Genomic DNA, 17,374 nt, shown 5'->3' with positions numbered 1-17,374 from the left:
ACCCATCGAATATTTTGTAAAAACATTAGCACACATCTTCCCTCTCAAGTTCCAGGTGCTTCAAAAGCCCAAGGGACTGCAGCTCCCTGAAGCGTGGCAAGTCATGTCTGCTCTTCAAGTCTTCTCCAAGGCCACACCCATGACCACACAATATAAATGAGCAATTAAATTCAAAGATGAAAACAGTGGAGGATCAGTGGCAAGGCCATCCACCAAAGCTTCTCCTGCCATCTCTGTTTTGCTACCCCTGATGGAGGGAATCAAGGTTCAGCATTTTCATGGGGATTTAAAGAAGCCATCTCATCTCATCTGGGGCCTTGAACATAACTTTCTTACAGCAAACTAAATCCTATTTTCTCCCAGGAAATTAGAAGACATTCTAATAAAGTTAACAGTGTCCAGAAGAAAGAAATTTTAAAAATGTAATGTCTTATTTTTAAAGACAATAGGAATATACAGTATTTTCTTTTCTTGACTTTGTGTCTTCTTGTCAAATCTGTTAAACATTTTTGTCTGGCAGGAGATGGGTCCAGGCACTTTGTTTGCTTCATCTGAATATGTAGGTTTGACTTAACGAGAATATCTATGCTATGTTTACATAGGAAAAAACATGAGTATAACTGGATTGATATAAAGTGGTGTAACTTTTCTACACAGAAAGTGACAGCACGCCTAAGAGGCTGTTTTACAAAGTTTTCTTCTTTTTCTGTCTCCTTTTTACATTGAGACTTTCTTAGATTAGGTCAAACAAGACTGGTCCATGAGAGAGTTACACTTACTTCCTACAAAAATAGATACTGACAGGACACATGCAGAATAATAAAGTCACCTGCTTGTGACTTTTTGCTAGGTTTGGACCCAGAAATACTAGGTGTGAACTTTCCCCCTAAATTCAAAAGACTCTGTGGAGACTTCTTTTATGCTAGCAACTTATATGATGGGGAAAGCCTAATTCTGCTTCTATTGAAACTTCTATATCAATATTCCTGCATAAGACTAGGTAACTGTTTGGAGAATTCCATTTATCTTTCTTGCAATGGTGATAAAAATTTAGATTTTAAAAGTCTAGCTATTTCCTTGCCAAAATTAAGGGGCCATAGTTTAACATCCAGAGACCTAAGATTTTCTTCACAGTGCCAATGACAGGAGTGCTAATGGGGCAAATTAATTCCTATGCTAACTGAAACAATCAGATCCAAAGCAACTGTATTCCAACTTACAGTGTGCCAGACATTTGCCATGCCCACAGAAAGTCATAAATGCCCAGTCAAACAGTCCCAAACAGTCTGAAGGGCCAAGACAAAGCCTCAGCATTACATACACTTGCTTCTGACTCCAGCCAGTTCTCTTGTCCTTCTTCCCTATTTACTCATATCAATAGCCAAACAAAATACCATTCATGCCACTTTGAAAGACAAGAGTATCCTGTGACAGGCACATGAGTCTCTACACTTCACTTCCTCTCCTGCTTCTTCTTTTCCCCTTCCCCTTCACTGCTGAGATGGAGAACAAGACATCTGGAATTTGCTCCTCGTGGCACTCCAGCCACAGTTCCATGATGAATACCTGGGGTGGAGGTGCTGCACCAAGAGCTGACCTTCCCCACAGACCTCTCCTTTACCATCTGCCGAGGAGTGATGGTGTCATTTAGCAGCCTTTTGCTGAGCCCTCCCTGCCTGGCCATGTGTGAGAACAACCATATCAGGGTTTCCTTCAGAATTGCAGCCAGGGGTTACATCTCCCTCTAACTTCAGGGTGAAATTCCAAGGGGTAAAAGTGTCAGCTGATTAAAAGTCCTCCTTGCTGGAGGCTGGAGAAATGAGTAACATTACTCAGGCCCTCAACAATGCTGTTGAGACTGCTCAGATCCCAAATAAAATATTAAAGTATTTCAGAATTAGATTAGACCAGGATGACATTAAGCATTCTCCTGGGAAAAGGTCTGGCATTTCAGTGGGGATTTATTGTCTTGGTTTTATTTTCATCAAGCCTTCTGTGGCAGCTTCTTTCAAGCAGAAAGAACATGTAAATTATTTGGTCTGACATACCAGAATTATTTAGGATGAACACAAAACAAGGGGCTGTTTCATTAGCATACAAGGTTTTCGACTAATGAGAGGTAATTTGAGCTCCCCTTTGTATGGCTTTGACAGAGGATAGAAGCCAAAGGTGTTTCATACTAGAGGTGTATTTCAGAGGGCTGAAATTTAGTGTGATTCACATAAGTAAAGGAAGGCACAAAATGAAATTATTATCATAGCATGAAAACTACACTTTCAACACAGAGTAGTCCTGGATTGACTATTTAAAATGAACCAGTCTGGTTCTGAGGTCTTCTTGGAATAGCAGCCGAACTTCTTTCTCCTGCTCTTACTGCTTTTCTTCTGCTCAGACATTAATACCTATATGTTCACAATGACTTGCTGTCAGTTATGATCCTGGATCTTTTTAGTGTTTAATTGTATTTAGGGGTAAAAAGCATCTTTCCTCCCAAACAAATACTATCACTCCAGTCACACCTTTATGTCTTGAGAGTGGGATAATCTTTTGCAGGGACTCTCAAGCTAGGATGAGAGGGGTAAAGGGGAGAGCATACCACATTCAAGAAGGCAGGATTTGAAAAGGCCAGAAATAATTCCATTCAGATGCTGCTGCAGTGACAGGGCAGAAGCTGATGGGGCCACTGGATTTGTGAATCCATTTATCTGATCCCCTTTCCACCTCAAGAAAAGGAACTCATTACAGTATATGGTTTGTCCATTCATCAGGGCAAAAATAGCTGAAACCGCTTGGAAATCCCAGGGATTTGTGTCTGCCAGATGCTTTGTAAAGCCCTGGTTCCTCATTCCCTCCAGCATATAAATCCCTCACTGGCAGTGACAGTCCTGCAAGGAACATGGAGAAGGCTTTACTAGGAACAATGACTCACTGTATGGCCCACACCACTCATCTCTTCCTGTATGCCTGGGGATGTGCTGAGAATATGCTGTTTGTGCAGGGGAGATTAAAGAAGATGGTTTCAAACCAGACAAAAGATGTGCAATGAATGCAATGATCGTATGAAAAAAAAAAAAAAAAGAACAACCCATCTGCTAGAATTGTCTCATCTTCATTTTTTCTTTGTTTATAAGATGTTGAATGCTCCTGCCTTCAACATCTTATAATGCTTGGAGCAATGTGGGGAAGAAAGAAAAATCTAATGGATATTCTGGGACTTTACTCCAAACATTTACAACCCAAATAACAGATAACATCACTAGGAAGGACAAAATAATTAATGGAAATATGTTTTGCCTGTTTGTGTGAAAGGTACTATTGTAGAAATGCTCTTAAATCTGTGCAGAATTGGAACAACGTAAGGTTTGGAGACTGATACTGCCATCTTCTCCTTAGAGCAAGGAGGTGGAGTAAATTCCACTGCTCTGTTTCACCTCAAACCAGTGAAGAAAAATGTGTAAGTATGCAATAACTATGCATATGCTTACTCATAGGTATTTCTCAGAAGCCATGAAGCATTTACAGAAATCATGGTGAGCTAAAAACATACTGGAAGCTAAAGGTAAAAAACCTACATTACCCATTGCATTTTATCCCCCTGAGGCATGTTAAGGAAACTTCCCTATTTGACCATTCAGCAGCCACTCTGGTAGTTACACTCCCACCACCAGAGACTTTAATGCTGGGACCAAAGCCTCTTCTCAACAGGCAGCTCCAGTGACCTGGTAGGGTCCCCACTTTACTCTCTACACACCCCCCTCTCAGACAGTCAGACAAGTTTTCCCACAGCAGAGTCTCAGGCCTCTTGTCCTTTTAAGTAATTTTATCACGGTGCAGTAACAGAATCACAGTTTGTCCTGGTGCCTCCAGGGAGGGATTGTGAACAAAGGACTCCCTGGGCTTTTACATCCTCACAGTGTGCTGGGATCTTCTGAGTCATCGGCTCCTGCTGTGTCTCTGAGTGTCCAGTCTCCTGGCTGGCACCACAGGTCCTCGTGCCATTGTGCAAAGGGACAGTGCCTGTCCATGACCCCCTGTCCCAGACCTCAATCCTCAGCCTCCAATGGAGGCAGCACACTGAGCTACCTGCACTAAATGTATTCCTCAACAGGCAGCCCACAAAACTTGTGGGACATCCAACAGACTTGTCTTGACCAGCAAAGCCTCACTGTAACAAACCATGATGAAAAAAAATATTAATTCTCCAAATTCTAACAAATTCTGATGCTCTCCTCTTCAGCCATCTTACTTTCTTAACAGGACAGTTCAAAGCTTGTAGACATAAAATCTAGCAATTTCTTTATTCAATAGGGCTCAGACCATCAAGAGTTTACAATGCATGACTGATAGTCTCTGCTGCAGAAAGGGAGGTGATTTGGAGTCTTCAGCCAAGATCTTCACAGATTCAGCAGCCCAAAGCAACAGGCTCTGTGTGAGTTTTCTCCTCTCTTCCCCTTCTCTCCTGCTCTGCCTCCTCAGATGGCTGGTGTGGAGCCAAGATGATGGTACTGGTGTGATGACCATGTAGGGCCACTGCCTTTCTGACTCAGAGAATGGGAACTTGGAGGCTGTAACAAAGGCCACCAGGCATTTCCTTCCATGCCTGCCAGAGAATGGGAGTGGCCAGTCCAACTCCCGGGGCTGAGTACCAGGCTCCAGATGGTTCTGAAACAGGTGACCACTGCATAGGAGTCTATATGGAAGGCATCCATTTGCACTGGGGTTTTCTGAAGGTATCAAAATTTAATAATCAGGAGTAATTGCATATAGAATCATTCCTAGATGGTGAAAAACACCAAAGGACCAAACTGAGTGCCACGGAGCAAGAACCAGGGAGAAGCCACTTCTGAGAGGGATTTTCAGGTCATACAGTTTCAATATTAAAATTAAACCCCTCCCCAAAGGCACGTGGGTCATCAACACTCCCAAGGAGCTGTAATGAGCAATGAGCAAGAACCTCCAGCTGCAAACAAAGTCCAGTTATGACAGGAGGTAGTGGAGGCAATAGTGTCCTCTAGATTAGAAACAGAGACTAGCAGATAGCTCTCCTTGGTCCTACAAACTGTGTCAGTGGGTGACTGGATGGCTAAATATTTCTTTTGACTAGCTATCAAAGTAATATAGTAAGATTAGCTATCTCAGAGGGGGCTGACAAAGTTGTCACCTTAAGGCTACAGGCAACAGTGAAAATTCTGTATTTTATGTTACTATTTTATAAATAAATACCTCTACATATTATCTCAATTTTTAATTTAAGAGACTAGTTTTCTGGATTTTTTTTTTTTTTTTGAGCTATCAATGCAAAGAGTTTATTTTTAAAGAGTGTTGTGGTGTTACAGTTCAAGTACTTCAGAGCACTGCTAGTATCAAGGGCCAGAGAAGCAGATGGCAGGACAAGGACAACAGCTGTTTTCCTTGTCCAGGCTCTATGATACATAAAAAAAGAAAAACTGCACAACAGCCTGATCCAAATCCCACCAACTGCAAAGTTGTAGAACAGATGCAGACTAATATGGAGTCTCATTCTCCATATCTTACTACTTTGTGTCCTCAAAGGCACAGTAATGGTCTAAAATATGCCCCTCTGCTTGGAAATTGTCCATGCACTCATGTTGCATCTGGAAAGTCAGCATCATGTATTTGACATTTTCACTTTGCACACATAGAAATACACCCTGTAGCAGTGTACCAATAGCTGTTAAAAAGTTTTCACACATCCCCATCATCACTACCCTGTAGGTCTCCGGGGGATTATCAGCTTCTCAGCCACCAACTGCATCAGCAAGTCACATTTACAGTAGCTTTTTAATTCAGACCAGGAGTTTGGTTTTGAAGTTAATTTCCTAATTCAGTGCATTTTGTTTCTCATCATGGTGCAGTTTCATACCTGGTGAGCTGAATTCCTTATGGATGTGCTCCAGCTGTACCTATCATGCTCCAGCTGCTGGCAAGCATTCAGCTAATCAGACCAGAACAGAACAACTCTAAAACAATCTCACCGTGAAATGCATTTAGTGGTAATGTTAAATAGTCAGCAGCAGGTCTTTTGTTTTCCATATCTGCTCTTATTACACCACACTACTTGTTAACATAGGCATGTTTACCTGTCAAAATGAGCCAGACTTGCTTGTGTCTCTATAGAACCTGTTCAAACATTTTTAGCAAGATAGAATCAGGGTGACAGAAATAAGTCAGGAAGCAGGGAGACATGCAGATTTACTGCCACCTCTGTGGGGACAGTAAACTCCAAGGAAGACAGTCTCAAATGCAATCAGAATAGAGCCTTCAGCCCCAGGACATGCCTGGGAGGCATGGGTGGGTTTAGCACCAAACTGGAGTTTTGGAGCTGGCTTAAAAATTCTCCTTCTCCCCTCTACAAAATGCCCCAGGTTCATCCATGCATTAAGGCTTCACTGATTAACATCAAATTCCTTCTGGGACAGAGGAGTGCACCTTCCCAGAGGTTTAACCTTCCAGTCTGCCCCTACTCCCACTCGATTATTCCTGACCTCTCTCACTTGACATTGTGATATAAAAACTTTCTCTCCCTGACACACCGAGCAACTGTTTATAATCTAACTTTCTTCTGCTTCCCCAGGGCTGCAAGACTGACTCTGTGCTCCAGGAATTCCAGCTCCTACAGAGCAGAATCAGAGCAGGGGTGAGGTTCTCAGTCTCAACACTACTATTAAGTCAGTTCTCTCCACTGTACTGAAACTTGGTCCAGTGAATCAATGCATTGGAAAATAGGGCTCAGAAAGTCATAAAAAGGGAAAAGAAAACTGGCTCATGTTTCCAGGTAGTGGCATGTACTGTGGAAGATGATCTCAGCACTAACCATTTCAGACAAATGACCCTTTACCAGTTCTTTCCACTTAAGCCTCAGCTCCATTCATTTTTGCCTGTGACTCTAGATCTATTTTTGGAAACTTTAAAAATATACAGGGAGTTGCCAACCATTTTTATTTCAATGCAGGAACATTTTATACTGAAGGCATAAATCCTGGCTCCTGCTCAAATATCAGGGTTTTTTCAAGGTGAACACCCAACCCTGACCCATGGCAATGTCATTTAGGTAAGTATTGCCTCTGTTTCTGTGCTAGAACATGAGGTGGACTCAGACCCAGAACTTCACTGAGCAGAAGCTGCCTAGAGCAGGAGTCTAATCTGGGACTGCTGATGCTACCCCTCCCACTCAGCTGACACACTCACAAGTGAAGGGAATTCCCTCCCACCCTGTAAACATCACGGGGTGTGATATGCAGTCAGGGTTACACGATTGAGAGAAATGAGCACGCCTGGGCAAGCCTAACTCTACACATACACTCTGTACCCAGGTTTGTTTTTTTTTTCCCTATGGTGAAACATGATGATGCACTACACAGAACACACCACCCAGCCCAGATAGATGAAGGCATGAGAGAGGATATAATTTATTTTTCTTAGGTTTTTGCTAAACACATGGTATCTCTGATCAAAAAATGCAGAGAAATAAGGCATTTAGGATATTTGTACAAGCAGAGCAAGTGGGTAAGAGGAATTACAGATAGATAGATAGATAGATAGATAGATCACAGATTGACAGGTAGGCACATACATCTATACATGTAGATACATACTGTGCTCTTGGCTGTTCTGTGTCACAGAACTTCCTGGCTTCACAATCAGACACAAAGAAGCAGGCACTCAGTCCCAATTGTGTATGTTCTGTTTCAGGACAATTCTCCTGTCTTCAAAAGGAACACAGACTTCTATCTTTAAAACACAGCCATGACTTTTTTGCTTCGTCTTACATTTTTTTTCTCTCACTTAACCCATTCCTGTTTCTTTGTTCTTAGGAACAGAAAATCCCCTGAGTTAAAATGATAAGGATAAAAGCCTCTAATGTCAAAATGTCAAAATTAGTTTTTAAAGTCTAAACATATTTTGAGTGGATCTCCAAGCCCAGGAGTTTTCCCCTTCCCCACCAGACATTTTCCCTGCATTTCCCTGATAATAGGGCCTCAGCAAAATTATTTTTCTTGAGTTTGGAGCTGATTTGCTCCTTTTCAGGTTTTCAGTCACACAGAGAAACTGGGACAGGCCCCCTCCTGGACTTGGCATGCAGACCCTGTCACCACCACCAAAGACAGCAGAGGACAGAATTAGCAACTGAGCTCACTTTGCCATACAGCTCCAAGGGCTTCCACTGGCTGACCTTAGTATTTAATTTGCTGCAGTGTGGTTGGCAGTGTTAGAAAATATGAAGTTGGATAGTAAACTTTGCTTTAAAAACAGGAATACCTGCTAGGTGTTTTCTTTGAACTCCATTCCTATTTTCTACTAACCCTATTACTTGATTCATTTGTAGGAGCTGAATGCTTCCAGAAGCATAATAAATATAGGGACAGGATGGTCTAAGGTAGGACAGAATAGCAAGGTACAGCATAGAACAGAAGCAAACTTGTTCTTATCATTAGTCATCATGTCCTCAATTCTATGTTTACAATGACATAATTTATAGTAAAGATACAGTAAAATACAGTATAGTATAGTAAAGACATAAATATAATTTATAGTAAAGGTTTCAGGCAATGTCAATTCAGTAAATATTTCATTTCAGCAACACAGACAACAAGATCCACTTCCATATTAACCAACACATGCTCAGGCACCACCTGCAGAGCCTGCCAAGGTAACTTGAGCTTTCTTGGAACAAAATTCAAACCCTGTATTTATGTAAACATAAAGAAATGGTGAAGTACATCACCAGACCACACTGTATTTCATTAATCCACATCTGGGCTGATGTCTCCTATCTGAGAAAATTGATTCCTTTGAAAGAATGGCTCATTTGTCTCAAGAGGAATTACTGCAAGTTGCTCTGTCCTACCTCAATTTCCCCAGTAAATGCATAATAACTGGGATGCTGATAGCCTTAATTAACAACTGCAGCACACTCTGAGGCCCTAAAGCAAAAAATATTATGGCATTAGCTTCCCAGGATTCACTTGGTATGAGTATTCTGAGGTACTGACAGGGAATCTGCCTTGCATCTTATTGGACAAACCACCGGTCCCTGAGAAACTGTGGGAATCTTACAGTAAGAAAGTGTTAAAAATACTGTTAAAAGCTCTGCTAAGGACTCTGCAGGAATCACAAGACATTTCATATTGCCAGATCTTTGCCCGAGTGCTTGCACGGAGGGAGCTGATTCACTCCCTTTGCCCCAGCACTGCTGCTATCAGTAAATAAACAGGGAATATAAAGCCTGATTGTCTGGACAAATAAAAGACACAAGGCAAGAAGAAGAAAACTGATGCTGATTTTTGCAGGGTTGGCTTAGAAGTGCTGAGTAGCTCCTTGTATTTCAGAATACAAGTGGTGTTACTTTAACTGTTAGAGCCCAGTCCACCTAAGCCTGATGGCTGGTACCAATATTGTAAAAAGGGAAAAGGAGATCTCAAAACAGTGCAATGCTTACTCTGCACAAGTTCCATTTCTTGTGTAAAAGCCTTGAGCCTGACTTTTTGGTCTTTTTCATTCCAGACAGAAGACTCTGTAGCTTAGATACATATAAAACCTGTCAAAAAAACCCCAGTGCCCACCTACTTTTCTGGGTTGCTGAGCAGTTGATCTCCAGAGGTGTTCCTTGACCTTGCATGACTTGGCCCACTTCTCTCACAGATACAGACAAAGCCAGCAACTTGCAGACGTGTGCAGACTGCTGACATCTACTTCAAATGGCATAAAATTAGAAAGCTGTTTCGTCTACCACAATCAGAGAAAACTCTATTTTCCTCAGGCTTTTTCCTCCTTTCCATGAAGACGCAGATGATCTTGAAATTATGTAGTTTGGAGGGATTCCTGTACTACATGATACAGCACATACTCTGTTTGCTAGCATTAAAATGTAGCAGACATCCCCTTCCCTTGCCTCAAGACCTACACGTACTAACCTACTGCCCACATGAGTCCCACAGTCACACCCTTCCATGCTTGTACAGTCCCTGCCCTGGGCCCCTGTATGTCCACAGGAGACCAAAACAAAAATGAACTACAAAGCTTAAAAAGTCAACACCTTCCCTAAGTTTCTCTCAAGTTACTTCACATGGACCATTTCTTGGGCCTAGCATTAATTTTATATCAGTGAATCTTATCTATTCAGGGAATATAAAAGGCCAAGTGTGAGGACAGAATATATGTTCAAATTACCTGAATCTGTGCCAAACCATAGATGTGAACTGTGTCAGCTTCCCTTCAGTTGAATTTTCTGGCAATTTCCATTTTAAAGAATTTAGAGGAAGCAGACCAACTAAATACAAATAAGGTATTTATTTATTTTAGAAGATTTTTTTTACACAAGCTGTGTTTCTGTGAACACTAACACCAGATTCACACAGTTCTGTATCGCTGACAGTAAACTTTTTGTCTGAAGCAGACAGGACATTTCTGTCTGATTAGCTAGGCCTTTTTGAGTTTTGCTGACTTCATGCTTTAATGCTAAAACAGTTCAGCAGAGATGAGATTTGATCTGGCATAAGTCTATAGGTATGTGGACAGGTGATGTCTGATCTGTCTTCTTGGAACAAACAAATGCAGTAATGAATTTAAATAAATTTGAACTGGAAGAAAGAGCCACCTCTGGTCTGGCTCTTTGTATCACCAGATTGGTTTTTTTCTGGTCTGATACTCAGAGTTCTAAAAATGGCTTTAGTGCCCTAGTGAATGATTTCTCTTCCACTTTCACTTTGATTTTAATTCCCAATAAATGGAGTCAAACTTTCCTGGATGATTTACCCTAGCTATAAGCAGAGATAATCCTGTACAAACCAGTGGGAACCAAGCACACTCTCCCAAATATATAATAACCTAAACTTCCATCAGTTCTACTTTGTCATGTTTTCTGATCTTCTTCCTATATTATTTTGTATTTGTCATAAGGGATCAAGAATTCTCATAAATCCCAATCATACTACATCACAGTACCACATCATTTTTATCTAGCCCAGACCCAGAAAACATGGCATCACATCATGCCATAAAACCAAAATGGGAACATTTAGCAGCAAAGACTACCTATATCAAAAATCACCTGAAAAAAACCTGCCACACAGAGCACTGAAGCTGCCTGCAGTGTGCAGGCACCAAGTGAAAGCAGTCTCATGTAGAAAGTCATCCCTGGGCTGGGGGAAATTAAATCAGACTCAGCACACAACCCAGATTTCCTCCTGCACAAACACTGATCAATATCCTAGGAACACACAAACCAGTATCTTAGAAGAACATTCACATCTCACAAAGATCCACAGGCATCTGTCCCCTGACTCCAAAGCTGTGGCCACCCATTCTCTGCCAGGCACACAGCCCTGCTGTCATCTCCTCTCTCAGTGTGCAGGCCAGGAGTTTTCATATGGCTCAGCAAAAATCCCAGAGACAGGATAACAGCTCAAAGGACCTGGCAAGTTCAGTGGTCAGAAGAAGAATCTCCTCTCCTGCCTTGGATTACCTCAGCCCTCTAATGACACAGAATAACAGAAGTTAATTCAAGGCCTCACCCCACAGCTCTCACAACGGTGCCTGAGCACTTTGCTGTCCTGGTGCCTTTCCTGCAGCACAGCTGGGTGTAAGTCTGTGAGGTCCTGGTGTTGTAATTAGAACTTAGCACTTGACTTCACTGGATGCAGAGCCCCGGCACAGCTGTGCATAAATTCATTTCAGTTCCTAGTGCTGCACCCTGCAGCATCGGGGATGAAGACCAAACTACTTAATGAGTGATAATCATCTTGTGTATAGAGCTTTGAAAAGAGCTCAGCATGGTGAAGAATTGCATGGCTTCGTTCTATTATCCATAAATAGCTCATGGGGAACAGCCTGCTTTTGAATTCCAGTAAGTCCAAGTGAGAGTAAAATTTATACATGATTTTACTTCTTGTCCAGTAAACTGCAAGACCATTCTGTTTCCTTTTAACATCAGGTTCAGATGTGCTTTATTTATTATACTTGCTTGTATTCTTCTCTAGGCTGACTATCTCCAGAATTTCAAGTCTACTTTATGGTAAAACAAATCTAATATTCTGATACTATCCAGAGGCATAGGATTGCCTTAAACCCAGATTAAGACAATTCATTTCATTCTGTAAAACAGAGGTTCATTTAATCTCAGTGCCTCATTTTCCTTACATATAACATGAAAACACAGATTTCTTATATTTCAATAATAAAAAGTTACACTGTAGTTACTGATGTTTGCCAGGCAGTTGGCAGGTGTGCAAGGGAGGGTATGAGTCCAAATAATTACCTATGCAGTATTGTATTTATGAAGTTTTTAACCTTGTTTAGGAAAAAAAAACAGGTTTTGCAGATAACCCATTGTGGTCATGTGAAAGTCTGCCCAAAGAGATTGTAGTTGAAGGCTGTGCTGTGAAATCAGCCTAGTTATTATCCTTCTCAAAAAAAGTTATGAGAGCCCATCTCTCTGAACCTGATTCTGTTTTTCCTTACAGTGGGGTAGACTGAGTAATTAACTGTGAGACAGAAATCTGACTTGTTGAGTCAAATCCTAGGATAGTTTGTCTATCTAGGCTCCACAGAGCTTGGCTCTTCACTTTCCAGGAACTGGCTTAATGCTCAGAAATGGAGGAAGAACAATTCACTGGCAATGTCTGCTACATTGAGAGCTAGCTTCACCTTTCAAAATTTTCAGCTTAATTTCATATTGTACTCTTTTATATAATCCACAACTTTTGACTTAATTGTCTTGTGTGTAAAGTGATCTGGAATGAAAGTGGGTATTATAAAGAAGTAGATGTCTGGTAATGGTGAACTGATGTGATTTGGGTGGGGGGCTTCCCTGTGTTTGTTCTCACCTAAGAACATTTCACGTATTTCAGCTCTGCCTCTAAAGCAATCATAGTTCAAGGCATTAATATTTCATGAGGCATAAACGGTTCCCCTTTAGGAAAAGTAAAAGCAGTTTTTCCTGTTTGTGAAATTTCCACATTGCCAAGAACAAGAAAGCTTTCGAAACACTATCTTTGCTGCTTGCAGAGCTTCACTGCCTTATAGGGTCTGAATGCCCTGGATTCACGCTGGGGGCGGGCTGGGAATGCTGGCTTTTCCTCCTTCTGGGTGATTCTGGGAGGCCTGCAAATGATGTCATGGTACATTTTAGGCTACAATAACAGGAAATCATCAAGTGTTTACACTGGCAGACTGGGCTGTGATGCGATTTTTCTCCTCTTCCTCTCTGCCCCCCCCCACCCACCTCGCCCCTGCCATTGACTTCCTTGATATATCTGCTTCCTCTGATTAAAATACTACAAGGTGGCAACACTGAAGGAGGAAAAAGGAAAGTGGGGGAGGGAGACAGAAAGGCATATTTTTAAAAAGGATGATTCCCCTCAAATCACTGACAGAGAGAACAGCCCTCCCTCTCTGGCCCTGCACATACTCTGTTAGTGCAGCAGCTCAGGAACACGTCAGAAACTGGCCTGCTGAGGAACTGCAGGATGGACCGCTCCCAGCTGAGACATGAAAAAGAAACTCTCCCCTCCTAGCACAGATGAGTCACAGAAAAGATCTCCCTGGCAAAGTTTTCTTTGAATTACCCTGAAGTACAGGCACATCTGAAAATATATGGTATGGATTAATGGAATCCAAGGAGGAGAAAGCCACATTTTCAGGGCTTGGGTCATAGCAAGGATGCAAGTGACTTTTACCCAGAGGTAGAAGTGGCAAATATCAGTTTTCAGTTTCAGTTTCAGAGGCGAGGGAGGGTGCTAGAGTTCAGGTCCTGCTTGTACCAGTGATGCACAGTATAAATGCTAGACATTGTGTCCTTTCCAATCTGTTAATACAAAGGCAAGAAGGAGGAAGATGTAAGGTAACCACCTTACAGAAGACAAGGGATTCCAGTGAGGTAAAACAGACCAATTGGCTGCAGGGCAGTTCATGCTTCCATGACAATTAAGAACATGACATTAGCTCAGTTCATTAGAGCATGGTGCTAACAACATCAAGGTTGTGTGTTTGATCCCCAATGGGCATCAACTTAAGAGCTGGACACAATGATCCTTGTGGGTCCCTTCCAACTCAGAATATTCTGTGATTCTGTAATATACTTTCAGTTCACTGCTATTGCACTGGGTTAGCAGAGTGCACATAAGTAGCTCCAAGCTGGAGGAACGTTAAGGAATACCTGGAAGGGGCTAACTCTAGACTAGATATCAGCATTGCAGGAGATTATGGAGGATGTTTCATTTACAGCAGTGTGGAAGGAAGTCTGAGATGACAAAGACTGCAAATATTGAAGAAGTTTTCTATAAATGAAAATGTGTGAAAGAAGCACACATCAGGGGTCTCAGTGCCCTGAGCTGGAAGAACATTACTGCAAGAATTAATAACTCCCCGTTGACCCTGAAACTGTGCAGAATCTGCTGCTCCAGATGGATCTCCACAAATCTAAGGGGCCTGATGGGATTCAACCAAGAATCCTCAAAGAGCTGCAGATGTCATTGCAAAGCCCCTCTTGAGTGTCTTGGGAATTTGGAGAGGTCCCAGCTGACTGGAAGCTGGTGAACATTGTCCCAATTTTCAAGGAAGGCAAGAAGGAGGACCCTGGAAACTGCAGGTTGGGCTGTCTCACTCCAGTGCCCATTAAATTAATGGAAAATATTATTCTGGAAGGTATTGAAAAACACTGGGAGGACAATGCAGGCATTGGTCACAGCCAGCATGGCTTCATGAGGGGGAAGTCTTGATTGTCAAACAAGTTTCCTTCTATGACAGAGTAACCCACCTAGCTGATACAGGAAAGAACAACTGATGCAATATTTTTGGATTTCAGCAAAGCTTTTGATAGTCTTTTACAGTATCCTTCTGGATCAAATGTCCAGCATACAGCTGAATAACTGTGTTATGATATGGGTGAGCAGCTGGCTCACAGGTTGGGCGCAAGGAGTTAGAGTGATCAGGCTGGTGGCGACCTGTCACTGGTGGGGTTCCACAGTGCTCCATCCTTGCCCAGCTCTCTTAAACATTAACAAGTTGGTTACAGGACTTGAAGGAACACTAAGTATCCTTGCCAATGATACTAAATCGTGAGTAGCTGTTGACTCCCTCCAAAGCAGGAAGGCCCTGCAGAGAGGCCTGGACAAATTAGAGAAACGGGCAACCACCAGATGTATGAAGTTTAACAAGGGCCAGATTCTGTACTGGGACAGGACAACCCTGGCTGTATGTACAGACTGGGGAATAAGAGGCTGGAGAGCAGTGCCACGGGAAAGGGACCTGGGAATCCTGGACAATGGCAAGTGGAATCTGAGCCAAGAGTGCCCTGGCAGCCAGGAACGCCAACCGTGTCCTGGGGGGCATCAGCCTGAGACACTCGCTCAAGTAAAACTAGTAGGATATGGAAAGTCTTTCTCAGAGTACTATGGCTCTCTTCAGTGCATTTAAAAATTGCAGGCCTCCAGTTCATAAAGCTCAAGAACAGACAGGCAGGAAACCTTTTAGGAAAAGATACAGAGGGACTTCACCTTACACATCTATGATGCAACTGGAAAGTGCAATTTACAGCAGTTAGCAGAAGGAACAGGAACCATGAAGATGTGATTTCACCACTCTAAGTTACTGAAACAGCTATCTATGGTCAGTGACACCCTGATATAAACTGCCTTGAAACCACGGGTGCTTTGGCTTCCTTATTATTACTAATGATATTATTAACTGAGGCATCTAATCAGAGCATCACAGCAATGCTCACACATTCATTATTTTCCAGCATGAGTCTACCCCCAGTCCAGAATAAATACGATGCTTTTGTCTCAGGCAGGCAGCTGGGATCTCAAGCTCACTTAAATACGTACTTCACTCCCAGACACACTCAAAATGAAGCACAATCTCAAATGCTTTGCTGAATGAGGGATTGAGGCTTTCCTCTCTTTAATAATCCCAAAGATAAATTGGGTAAGGGTTCACCCACTGGTAAGTTGTGCTGACCAATTAGCTCATCTTTGGGAATCAGTATAAAGATGAAGTCCTGTGCAAACCAATTATTATTATTAAATATACCTCCAAGGCATATACTAAATATACCTCCAACATGAAAGGAGAGAATTGTTCACTCTGTCACAAGCTTTTTAACAGACAAAAAGCAATAGCCTAAATCTATAACCTGATCTATGCCATGAAGCCATACTGGCTGCCAAGAACTACATTAATAGATATGGATATGATTATTAATACTGCTAACACAGAAGGCACAGACGATCAAATTTGTGCAAGGTTAGGGTGGAGGAAGTATATTCACTTCATATTTTCCTCCCAAATAAATGGTGGGATGGAGACTTGTTTCAAAGAAAGCCAAGGAAGCAGTAGATTAAAATCAACATCACTGCATCATCCCTGTCTTAGAAGGTGACAGACGTGGCCTCACTGAGAATGATTCTGCAGTTTGGCAGCCAGGATAGAGGGTGGCTACAAATCAGGCCTTTGGTGAGGTAGAGGGCTGCTCATTGTGGCCATCCATCACCATTAAATAATATTACCTCCTGCTCGCTTCCCAGCCAGTGACATCCTGAAAGCAATTAGAAATTCAGTACTCCTGACTCTCTCTTCTGTTTTCTTATATTGTCTACATTCAGTGGGCTGGGATTTCCAGTGATTTTAGCCATAGCATCCATCCAGAGGTTGGCTGAAAAAAGGATACTCAGAATGTTAGGCAGGAAAGATTTGGCCTTACTGCAATAAGCTCTTTTTCCAGGCACAATCTTCAGGCTGAAAACAGGTTTGTTCAACATGTGGTGGCATCAGAGTGTTACAAGCTGCCTGGCCACAGCAAATGGACAGACCCTCCCATAGACACACACTCTCCCATCATTCAGTCACCAAGGATTTTCCATCACTTCTTTGCAAACATTGTGGGATCAGAATGAAAACCTGTTTGGACAACTACAACGACATCAAATTTAAATATATCCAGAAGAGTAATGCTACAATTGCACAGAAACAGTAAAAGGCAGAAATATCTGGAAGGGGCACTACTTGCACCCCAGTGAGCAAACACTTTAAAGCACCTGAGAGCCAGCATAAGTCTTGAGGGTGCTTGTTCTGGAGTCCTGAGGAGCATCCAGATTTAGGAACTTTCATTCAGGTCCCGTATATGTAAAATGCATTTGCTTTCTGTGAGTCAGAGCCTGGGGCTTCACCAGGCTCTGACTTCACCATCCAAAACTGAATTTCCCTATGCTGCTGAGTCACACTGGCGACTGACAGGCTGTGCAGATAGGCTCTGCAGATGCAAGCTGAAATATTATATGAGTGTGATGCACCAAACTCTAAATTTTCCATACCCTGAGGGCCCAGGAAAGTCATTGCCTGCACTGGCACAAGTTTT

This window comes from Zosterops lateralis (genome assembly GCF_965231275.1).
Source record: "Zosterops lateralis genome assembly, chromosome: Z".
Taxonomy (NCBI): domain Eukaryota; kingdom Metazoa; phylum Chordata; class Aves; order Passeriformes; family Zosteropidae; genus Zosterops; species Zosterops lateralis.
Note: the sequence above shows the minus strand (reverse complement) of the source record.